General features: G+C 44.7%; 2 non-coding genes across 2 annotated transcripts; one reads left to right on the forward strand and one right to left on the reverse strand.

Moving 5' to 3' along the window:
- Nucleotides 1-6,622: 6,622 nt before the first annotated feature.
- TRNAQ-UUG lies at nucleotides 6,623-6,694 on the reverse strand. Its single transcript has one exon. It is a non-coding gene; the product is annotated as a tRNA-Gln (tRNA).
- A 1,521-nt stretch (nucleotides 6,695-8,215) lies between these two features.
- LOC120857153 lies at nucleotides 8,216-8,372 on the forward strand. The gene has a single exon (XR_005719618.1). It is a non-coding gene; the product is annotated as a U1 spliceosomal RNA (small nuclear RNA).
- The last annotated feature ends 2,892 nt before the right edge of the window (nucleotides 8,373-11,264 follow it).

The raw sequence follows: 11,264 nt of genomic DNA on the forward strand, positions 1-11,264 counted from the left end.
CTTTCTTTGGGATTGGAATGAAAACTGACCTTTTCTAGTCCTGTGTCCATTACTGAGTTTTCCAAATTTGCTGGCATATTGAGTGCAGCACTTTCACAGCATCATCTTTTAGGATTTGAAATAGCTCAACTGGAATTCCATGACCTCCACTAGCTTTGTTCGTAGTGATGCTTCCTAAGGCCCATTTGACTTTGCGCTCCAGGATGTCTGGCTCTAGGTGAGTGATCACACCATTGTGGTTATGTGGGTCATGAAGGTTTTTTTTGTACAGTTCTTCTGTGTATTCTTGCCACCTCTTCTTAATATCTTCAGCTTCTGTAAGGTCCATACCATTTCTGTCCTTTATTGTACCCATCTTTGCATGAAGTATGTAAATCGTGAAATTCCAGATGTTCAAGCTGGTTTTAGAAAAGGCAGAGGAACCAGAGATCAAATTGCCAACATCTGTTGGATCGTCGAAAAAGCAAGGGAGTTCCAGAAAAACATCTATTTCTGTTTTATTAACTATGTCAAAGCCTTTGACTGTGTCGATCATCACAAACTGTGGAAAATTCTTAAAGAGATGGGAATGCCAGACCACCTGACCTGCCTTTTGAGAAATCTGTATGCAGGTCAGGAAGCAACAGTTAGAACTGGACATGGAACAACAGACTGGTTCCAAATAGGAAAAGGAGTCCGTCAAGGCTGTATATTGTCACCCTGCTTATTTAACTTATATGCAGAGTACATCATGAGAAATGCTGGGCTGGGTAAAGCACAAGCTGGAATCAAGATTGGTGGGAGAAATATCAATAACCTTAGTTATGCAGATAACACCACCCTTATGGAAGAAAGCAAAGAAAAACTAAAGAGCCTTTTGATGAAAGTGAAAGAGGAGAGTGAAAAAGTTGGCTTGAAGCTCAACATTCAGAAAACTGAGATCATGGCATCTGGTCCCATCACTTCATGGCAAATAGATAGGGAAACAGAGGAAACAGTGACAGACTTTATTTTGGGGGGCTTAAAAATCACTGCAGATGGTGACTGCAGCCATGAAATTAAAAGACACTTACTCCTTGGAAGAAAAGTTATGACCAACCTAGAAAGCACATTAAAAACCAGAGACACTACTTTGCCAACAAAGGTCTGTTTCGTCCAGGCTATGATTTTTCCAGTAGTCATGTATGGATGTTTGAGATGGATGATAAAGAAAGCTGAGTACCGAAGAATTGATGCTTGAACTGTGGTGTTGGAGACGACTCTTGAGAGTCCCTTGGATTGCAAGGAGATCAAACTAGTCCATCCTAAAAGAAATCAGTCCTGAATATTCATTGGAAGAACTGATGTTGAAGCTGAAACTCCAATACTTTGGCCACCTGATATGAAGAACTGACTTATTAGAAAAGACTTTGATGCTGGGAAAGATTGAAGGCAGGAGGAGAAGGGGACAACGGCAATGAGATGGTTGGATGGCATCACTGACTCAAAGGACATGAATTTGAATAAACTCTGGAAGTTGGTGATGGACAGGGAGGCCTGGCATACTATAGTCCTTGGGGCTGTGAAGAGTCAGATATGACTGAGTGGCTGAACTGAATTAAACTTGCATGAAACGTTCTCTTGCTGTCTCTAATTTTCTTGAAGAGATCTCTAGTCTTTCTCATTCTATTGTTTTCATCTATTTCTTTGCACTGATCACTGAGGAAGGCTTTCTTATCTCTCCTTGCTATTCTTTGGAACTCTGCAAGTTATGGGTATGTCTTTCCTTTCTCCTTTGCCTTTCTTTAGCTTCTCTTCTTTTCTCAGCTATTTGTAAGCCCTCCTCATACAACCATTTTGCCTTTTTGCATTTCTTTTTCTTGGGATAGTCTTGATCACTGCCTCCTGTACAATGTCATGGACCTCCATCCATTGTTCTTCTGGCACTCTATCAGATCTAATCCCTTGAATTTATTTGTCACTTCCACTGTATAATCATAAGGGATTTGATTAGGTCATACCTGAATGGTCTAGTGGTTTTCCCTATTTTCTACAATTTAAGTCTGAATTTGGCAATAAGAAGTTCATGATCTGAGCCACAGTCAGCTCCCGGTCTTGTTTTTGCTGACTGTATAGAGTTTCTCCATCTTTGGCTGCAAAGAATATAATCAATATGATTTTGGTATTGACCATTTGGTGATGTCCATGTGTAAAGTCTTCTAGTGAGTTGTTGGAAGAGGGTGTTTGCTATGACCAGTGTGTTCTCTTGGCAAAACTCTGTTAGTCTTTGCCCTGCTTCATTTTGTATCCCAAGGCCAAAATTGCCTATTATTTCAGGTATTTCTTGACTTCCTACCTTTGGCTTCTTCAGCATTACTGGTTGGGTCATAGACTTGGATAACTGTGATATTGAATGGTTTGCCTTGGAAATGAACAGAGATCATTCTGTCGTTTTTGAGATTGCACCCAAGTACTGAATTTCAGACTCTTTTGTTGACTATGAAGTCTACTCTATTTCTTCTAAGGGATTCTTGCCCACAGTAGTAGATATAATGGTCATCTGAGTTAAATTCACTCATTCCTGTCCATTTTAGTTCACTGATTTCTACAATGTTGATGTTCACTTTTGCCTTCTCCTGTTTGACCACTTCCAATTTACCTTGATTCATGGACCTAACATTCCAGGTTCCTATGCAATATTGTTCTCTACAGCACCAGACTTTACTTACATCACCAGTCACATCCACAGCTAGGCTTGTTTTTGCTTTGGCTCCATCTCTTCATTCTTTCTGGAGTTTATGCTCCACTCTTCTCCAGTAGCATATTGGGCACCTACCAACCTGGGGAGTTCATCTTTAAGTGTCATATCCTTTTGTCTTTTCATACTGTTCATGGTGTTCTCAAGGCAAGAGTGCTGAAATGGTTTGCCATTCCCTTCTCTAGTGGATGACGTTTTGTCAGCACTCTCCACCATGACCCATCTGTCTTTGGTGGCCCTACCATAGTTTCATTGCATTATACAAGGCTAATCTAGAGCCAGACATCCTGGAATGTGAAGTCAAGTGGGCCTTAGAAAGCATCACTATGAACAAAGCTAGTGGAGATGATGGAATTCCAGTTGAGCTGTTTCAAATCCTGAAAGATGATGCTGTGAAAGTGCTGCACTCAATATGCCAGCACATTGGGAAAACTCAGCAGTGGCCACAGGACTGGAAAAGGTCAGTTTTCATTCCAATCCCAAAGAAAGGCAATGCCAATGAATGCTCAAACTACCGCACAACTGCACTTATCTCACATGCTAGTAAAGCAATGCTCAAAATTCTCCAAGCCAGGCTTCAGCAATATGTGAACCATGAACTCCCAGATGTTCAAGCTGGTTTTAGAAAAGGCAGAGGAACCAGAGATCAAATTGCCAACATCTGCTGGGTCATGGAAAAAGCAAGAGAGTTCCAGAAAAACATCTATTTCTGCTTCATTGACTATGCCAAAGCCTTTGACTGTGTGGATCACAATCAACTGTGGAAAATTCTTCAAGAGATGGGAATACCAGACCACCTGACCTGCCTCTTGAGAAATCTGTATGCAGGTCAGGAAGCAACAGTTAGAACTGGACATGGAACAACAGACTGGTTCCAAATAGGAAAAGGAGTACGTCAAGGCTGTATATTGTCACCCTGCTTATTTAACTTCTATGCAAAGTACATCATGAGAAACACTGGCCCGGAAGAACACAAGCTGGAATCAAGGTTGCTGGGAGAAATATCAATAACCTCAGATATGCAGATGACACCACCCTTATGGCAGAAAGTGAAGGGGAACTCAAAATTCTCTTGATGAAAGTGAACGTGGAGAGTGAAAAAGTTGGCTTAAAGCTCAACATTCAGAAAACGAAGATCATGGCATCTGGTCCCGTCACTTCATGAGAAATAGATGGGGAAACAGTGGAAACAGTGTCAGACTATTTTGGGGGGCTCCAAAATCACTGCAGATGGTGACTGCAGCCATGAAATTAAAAGATGCTTACTCCTTGGAATAAAAGTTATGACCAACCTAGATAGCATATTCAAAAGCAGAGACTACTTTGCTGACTTCGGTCCCTCTAGTCAAGGCTATGGTTTTTCCTGTGGTCATGTATGGATGTGAGAGTTAGACTGTGAAGAAGGCTGAGCACCGAAGAATTGATGGTTTTGAACTGTGGTGTTGGAGAAGACTCTTGAGAGTCCCTTGGACTGCAAGGAGATCCAACCAGTCCATTCTGAAGGAGATCAGCCCTGGGATTTCTTTGGAAGGACTGATGCTAAAGCTGAAACTCCAGTACTTTGGCCACCTCATGCGAAGAGTTGACTCATTGGAAAAGACTCTGATGCTGGGTGGGATTGGGGGCAGGAGGAGAAGGGGAGGACAGAGGATGAGATGGCTGGATGGCATCACTGACTCGATGGATGTGAGTCTGAGGGAACTCCGGGAGTTGGTGATGGACAGGGAGGCCTGGCGTGCTGCGATTCATGGAGTCGCAAAGAGTCGGACACAACTGAGCGACTGAACTGAACTGTGGTCCATGTGATGTTTGATTAGTTTTCTGTGATTGTGGTTTCCATTCTGTCTGCCCTCTGAGGGATAGGGATAAGAGGCTTATGGAAGTTTCCTGATGGGAGACACTGACTGTGAGGGAAACTGGGTCTTGTTCTGATGGGCAGGTCCATGCTCAGTAAGTCTTTAATCCAATTTTCTGTTAATTGGTGGGCCTGTGTTCCCCCTCTGTTGTTTGACCTGAGACCAAACTATGGTGGAGGTAATGAAGATAATGGAGACCTCTTTCAAAAGGTCCCATGCACGCACTGCCACACTCAGTGCCCCTGACCCTGCAGCAGGCCATCGCCAATCCATACTTCCGCCAGAGACTACTGGACACTCACAGACAAGTCTGGGTCAATCTCTTGTGGGGTCACTGCTCCTTTCTTCTGGGTCCCAAGGTTCCGTCTGTGCCCTCCAAGAGTGTGTTTCCCTAGTCCTGTATAAGTTCTGGAGGCTCTGTGGTGGGGTTAATGGTGACCTCCTTGAAAAGGGCTGATGCCACACCTAGGTCTGCTACACCCAGAGTCCCTGCCCCCGCGGCAGGCCACTGCTGACCGGAACCTCCGCAGGAGACACTCAAACACTCAAAGGCAGGCTGGTTCAGTCTCTGTGGGGGTCTCCTGGTGGTCTCCCTACCTCATGCCTGGATTTTTTTCCTCTGCCTCATTGCACTCATCTCACATGCTAGTAAAGCAATGCTCAAAATTCTCCAAGCCAGGCTTTAGCAATACGTGAACCATGAACTCCCAGATGTTCAAGCTGGTTTTAGAAAAGGCAGAGGAACCAGAGATCAAATTGCCAACATCTGCTGGGTCATGGAAAAAACAAGAGAGTTCCAGAAAAACATCTATTTCTGCTTCATTGACTATGCCAAAGCCTTTGACTGTGTGGATCACAATCAACTGTGGAAAATTCTTCAAGAGATGGGAATAGCAGACCACCTGACCTGCCTCTTGAGAAATCTGTATGCAGGTCAGGAAGCAACAGTTAGAACTGGACATGGAACAACAGACTGGTTCCAAATAGGAAAAGGAGTACATCAAGGCCATATATTGTCACCCTGCTTATTTAACTTCTATGCAGAGTACATCATGAGAAACGCTGGACTGGAAAAAACACAAGCTGGAATGAAGATTGCCGGGAGAAATATCAATAACCCCAGATATGCAGATGACACCAGCCTTATGGCAGAAAGTGAAGAGGAACCAGAAAGCCTCTTGATGAAAGTGAACGTGGAGAGTGAAAAAGTTGGCTTAAAGCTCAACATTCAGAAAACGAAGATTATGGCATCCGATCCCATCAGTTCATGGGAAATAGATGGGGAAACAGTGGAAACAGTGTCAGACTTTATTTTTGGGGGCTCCAAAATCACTGCAGATGGTGATTGCAGCCATGAAATTAAAAGACGCTTACTCCTTGGAAGAAAAGTTATGACCAACCTAGTAAGCATATTCAAAAGCAGAGACATTATTTTGCTGACTTATGTCCATCTAGTCAAGGCTATGGTTTTTCCTGTGGTCATGTATGGATGTGAGAGTTGGACTGTGAAGAAAGCTGAGCGCCGAAGAATTGATGGTTTTGAACTGTGGTGTTGGAAAAGACTCTTGAGAGTCCCTTGGACTGCAAGGAGATCCAACCAGTCCATTCTGAAGGAGATCAACCCTGGGATTTCTTTGGAAGGATTGATGCTAAAGCTGAAACTCCATTACTTTGGCCACCTCATGAGAAGAGTTGACTCATTGGAAAAGACTTTGATGCTGGGAGGGATTGGGGGCAGGAGAAGAAGGGGATGACTGAGGATGAGATGGCTGGATGGCATCACTGACTCGATGGACGTGAGTCTGAGTGAACTCAGGGAGATGGTGATGGACAGGGAGGCCTGGCGTGCTGCGATTCATGGGGTCGCAAAGAGTCAGATACAACTGAGCGACTGAACTGAACTGAACTGAACTGAACTGATGGAGGAGATATCCCTTCTTTCTGTATCCCAGCGAACTGCCCTAGCTTAGGGAATTCTCTTGCGTTCCAGTGGTTAGGACTCTTCCTTACCAGGGTAGGGGTATTAGTAAAAGAGGCTTTCTAAAGAGAAAGGTTCCACCGAGACTCGAACTCGGATCGCTGGATTCAAAGTCCAGAGTGCTCACCATTACACCATGGAACCATGACCTATTTGTTGGCTCACTCTTCCCCTGCTGAGCCAGGTGGCGCGCAGCGCCGCGGGCCCAGGACTCGCCTCCCGCCTGGCGCTCTAGTCACCCCACCTCGAGTAGCTTCCTCTGCGACGCCAGGGGGCGCCTGACTCGCCGGCCCGCCGCCGTGTCTTCTGGTTTGGACGATGTGGAAAGAGTTGAAAGCCATTTGGGATGGATTAGTAACTTTTTCCTGTTACTAGGAAAGTTATTAGGAAAAGGTTACTAGGCTTCCCCCAAATGCACCTGTTCTACCGGCATTTCTAGAGTTTTCTGCCCTGAGGTAAAATTCCCCTCAGGGAAAAAAGTTCCTTTCCTGTTTGCAGTTGTCCTCTTCCCGCTGCCCTTCTGAACATCCTCAGAAGAGCCCTTAGGACTTCGTGGAATGTCCCTGGGACCTTAGGTCCAAGGGTTTAATCGTGCGGCTCTGCCGGCTTCACTGGAGAGGGGGCGCAGAGCGTTCTCCGTGTTGGGAATGCGATCGGAACCAAAGCGACCGCGGCCTCCACGCTGCAGACGCCCCGCGGGGTGTGGTTGGGTGTGAGCAGCTGACGGTGTTTCTTCTGGGCTGTTTCCTCCCTCACCTTCCTTCTCTCTTCTTCCTTCCAGGTTCATCCACTCCCCACCCATCTGCGTCCCCAAGACGGCGGCGGTCGCTCGGACCTGAGAGGGAAGCTCAGCGCGGCCCATGGGCTGCTCTCTAGACGTTTTCACTCTCCAGGCTTTTATATGGTTCAAGGGCCAGTTTTAAAGATTTGAAAATCGGCCACTTTGGAAAGCCTTTCACACCCTCCCATTCCAAAGAAGAGAATGCGCAAGAAGGGCACGTGTCCAACTCCAGCCCAAGAGGCTGTGTCGTCACCTTCCACCTAGGCGGGGGCTCCCGAGGCGGCCAGGGCCGTGCCCGCTACGTTGGGGTGTGGAGGGCCACTCGCTGGTGTCAGTGCCCAGACGTCCGTATGTTAAGACTCAGAGCTCTGTTTTCAGCACAGGAGGCAGCTAAGCTATTCTGTAGCTCTCAAATCGTGTCCATACTCTCTTTTGCTCTGTGCGCACAGGTGGGGCAGAGGCAGAATCTCATTCCTCCTGGATCTTCACAGAGTTCTGTCCTGCGATGGTTTCTGCCAGCCTTCACCACATGTTAATCCTCTCTCTGCACCATCTGGAGCACTGGGGCCACCCTGATCTACATGATTTCACATCCAGATTCCAGAGGAACTGCTAGGCTGGCAAAGGTTGAAGGCCCAGGCATGGAAATCACCAACTGGTCAGACTCCAGATTGGTGCCCCTCAACACTCAGCAATAATTAGCAGTTACAGAATGCCACCAAAACTATGATTTGAAGGTGTTACATCCTTTAAAAACATTAATACACGTTACTTCTTAGAACAGCTTTAGGTTTACATATAAATTGAGCAGCTAGTACAGAGTTCTCTCACTTATGGTCTATTCTCCCTCACACAATTTCCCCTTTTATTAGTATTTTGTATTAGTAAATACAGGACAGCAGAATTAGCATGAGCAGGCAGGTGGTATTCCAAGTGTGAGGCTTAGCCATTGCACTCTGTAGTGCTGACCTGATTTCTACAATGTGGGAAACATGACTGCATAATCTGTGGTAGTAGGGACTGCATTCTTACTCTCTCCTGACAATTAATAGTTAATAACAGGACAATTCAGTATATTCAGGAGTTTCGGTAATTTCTTGGAGGGCATTTCTGGGATGTGTTTCTCTGGAAGATAAACCTTCCGGCTCCCCTTCTAAATCGTTTGGGAGAAAAGACTGCTGCATTCCTTTCAAATGCCAGGCTGTGAATTTAGGACCAGCAAGATTTAATGAGGATTAAGGCCCTAATCAACCAACTGGGTTTTGGATCTCATTCCACTGGGACTAGAATGGATCAGGTTACTCCTTCACTGCAGACATGCTAGAGATTTTGAACTCGGTAAGACCTGTGTGGCCAAGTGATTACCTCTCCCAGCTGAGGAAGAACAAATGTTTCTGATATATCACCTGGCTTTCCCTCTTTACTTTTTGTAATGCTCCACCAGAGGTTGAAATCTGGCTGAGAACCAGGGTTACTGAGCCGGGAAAGACCATACAGCTTTGGGGGGGGGGCGGGAAGGAAAACCAGGACCCTTCTGTAGTAATCCCTAGGCATCATTGTCACTTCTTCCAAAGAACCCATCACCACTACATTTTTCGTGACTCCCTGTTACTGGACTGAAGTGAAATTTTCTCAGTCATGTCCAGTACTTTGCGACCGCATGGACTATACAGTCCATGGAATTCTCCAGGCCAGAATACTGGAGTGTGTAGCCTTTCCCTTCTGAAAGGGATCTTTTCAACCCAGGTCTCCTGCACTGTGGGCAGATTCCTTACCAACTGAGCTATTAGGGAAGAAGCTGAGACAATACTTTATTCATCTCTGTGTTCATGATTCCTGGTGCTGAGTCAAGTACTGAGGAGGTTCTCAGCAATTATCAGTCACAGTTTGAATAAAAGTGTTTGCAAATCTCCAACCATCTCAACTACATTCCAACTGTACTGTCAGGGATGCTCTGTTTTCTCCCACTATGTAACAAAGCCCCTTCCTTAGACAGGAGTCTGCCCTACACTATCCTTGCCATATAACACTCACCAGTGTAACTCTGAGGAAGATACAGTTGTTCTCAGGATTCCTCAATGGTTCACACTGTCATTAGGAAGAGATGTCCTTGATCTACCCTCCCAACCTCTTGGCTGCTACAACACCCCACCTGAGGAGAGCATGCACATTTTGTTGAAAATATCCACCTGTACGCTTTCTCTCATGGCTTTGATTTTCTCAGGGAAATACAGCATTAAAAAAAAAGCACTCAACAAATATTTAAGAGATATTGTGTGTAAAGCCTTTCAAACTCTAAATGCAAAAGAATATTATTAATATCTCTGCTTCAGATATAAATTTTCCCTCCTTACCTTGGCCCCTTCTGGCAATAGGGCAGAACTATTTAAAGTAAAAATGGACATCTCCAGTTCTTCTCTAAATATCATTTATCCATCTTGGCCCACACTTACTTGGAAGGCTTCCACTGCGAGGCAGCTCCAAAGTCTAGACAGGGCAGGTCTAGGGCAGAGCCTCAAGGTCCCATCCTCCTCCTTCTGGACTTGGTGCTCCCAGCAGTATAAACCAACCCTGATCCAGCATGTGGATCACCTCGGCAGGTGCACAAGTTCCCTGTGGATTAAGTTACTCTCCCAGTTCTTCCTGCTCAGCTCAGACTGCTCCATGAAGCGTTGGATGATGCTGTATGTAGTCCTCTGTTACCCTTGATTTTTCTGAACTCAACTTGTCACTTCCTTTGGTTAGCACCATTTCCTTAGCCTTATTTGGGTTATTCTTATCTTCCAAACTTGCTGATTTTCTTTAATTTTAGTGTGTGGGCTCAGTTGAGGCTGCTGCAGGAAACACAGAAAGGACCAAGGCCAGATCTTGGCTGCAGTTCCCAGGGCACATTTAATATGCATCTCAGCCCCTCGTGCAACTCTAAGAAAACTGAACAGGATGGAATTCAGAGAATCTGAATAACAAGTTTATTTTACTGGTGAAAGTGAGGCCCAGATAGATTAAGGGGATTTTCCCAAGCTCCAACCATGCAAATCTCCAACCCCTTGGTGGCAAGAAAGCCACAACAAAGCCATGGACACAAGTTTCTCTGTCCAAAGCACATGATACACCCTTTAGGAATGCACAGCTGAATTTCAATGGACATTGTATCAAACATCAGTATTTCCACTGTTAAAACAAAAATATCTGAAAGACCTTTTCTGAGACAATTCTTTTACTACAGTCCCTTAGTCCTATTATTTATACTCAGTCAATTTTCAGTCCTGGCCAACAATGGGACAAAGGAACACAGGAATGCAAATAAAATTGATCAAAGCCATAATTAAATAATATTTATGTGTGTCTCTGTAAAATGTCTGGCTCCTGTGTTAAAAGATCATCTTCTTGAGAGCAGGTGCTCTGCCTGCCTTATTCACCCAATGCCCCTCAAGAGCCTGCCAAAAAAAAAAAAAAAAAATCCCGCCAGATGGAATATTCAGTAAATACCAAGTGGATAAGTAACAGTTACCAGGAATAACTAATTTTTACTGGTGTTCTAGTCCCTATTATATTCCCAGTCAGATCCTGTCCCAGGTCTGTGCAGAAGCAATCAAAGCACAACCATAAGTAAAGCAGTACAAGATGCAAATACCAACACACCATGTACCAAGTCTGCTTTACATGGTGCTTTCATTACCCTCTTTGAGCAGATTGATCTTATATACAACAGAGAAGAACACATAATGTAATAGAGAAGACAGCATGAACTTTGCATGAGTAAAAGTAATCATGCAGCAGACAGGCTCCAATTACTGAGCATTAGCTACACAGCTAAAAAATATCTATGTCATAGTCACTGTGGTGCTTCTTAAAATTCTCTGGAGATAAGGTTCAAGAAACTGCATTTCAGACAAAATTTCCAAGAAGACTGTCATGTAAGGAAAAGGTTTG

The sequence above is a fragment of the Oryx dammah genome, unplaced genomic scaffold (assembly GCF_014754425.2).
Source record: "Oryx dammah isolate SB20612 unplaced genomic scaffold, SCBI_Odam_1.1 HiC_scaffold_28, whole genome shotgun sequence".
Lineage (NCBI taxonomy): Eukaryota > Metazoa > Chordata > Mammalia > Artiodactyla > Bovidae > Oryx > Oryx dammah.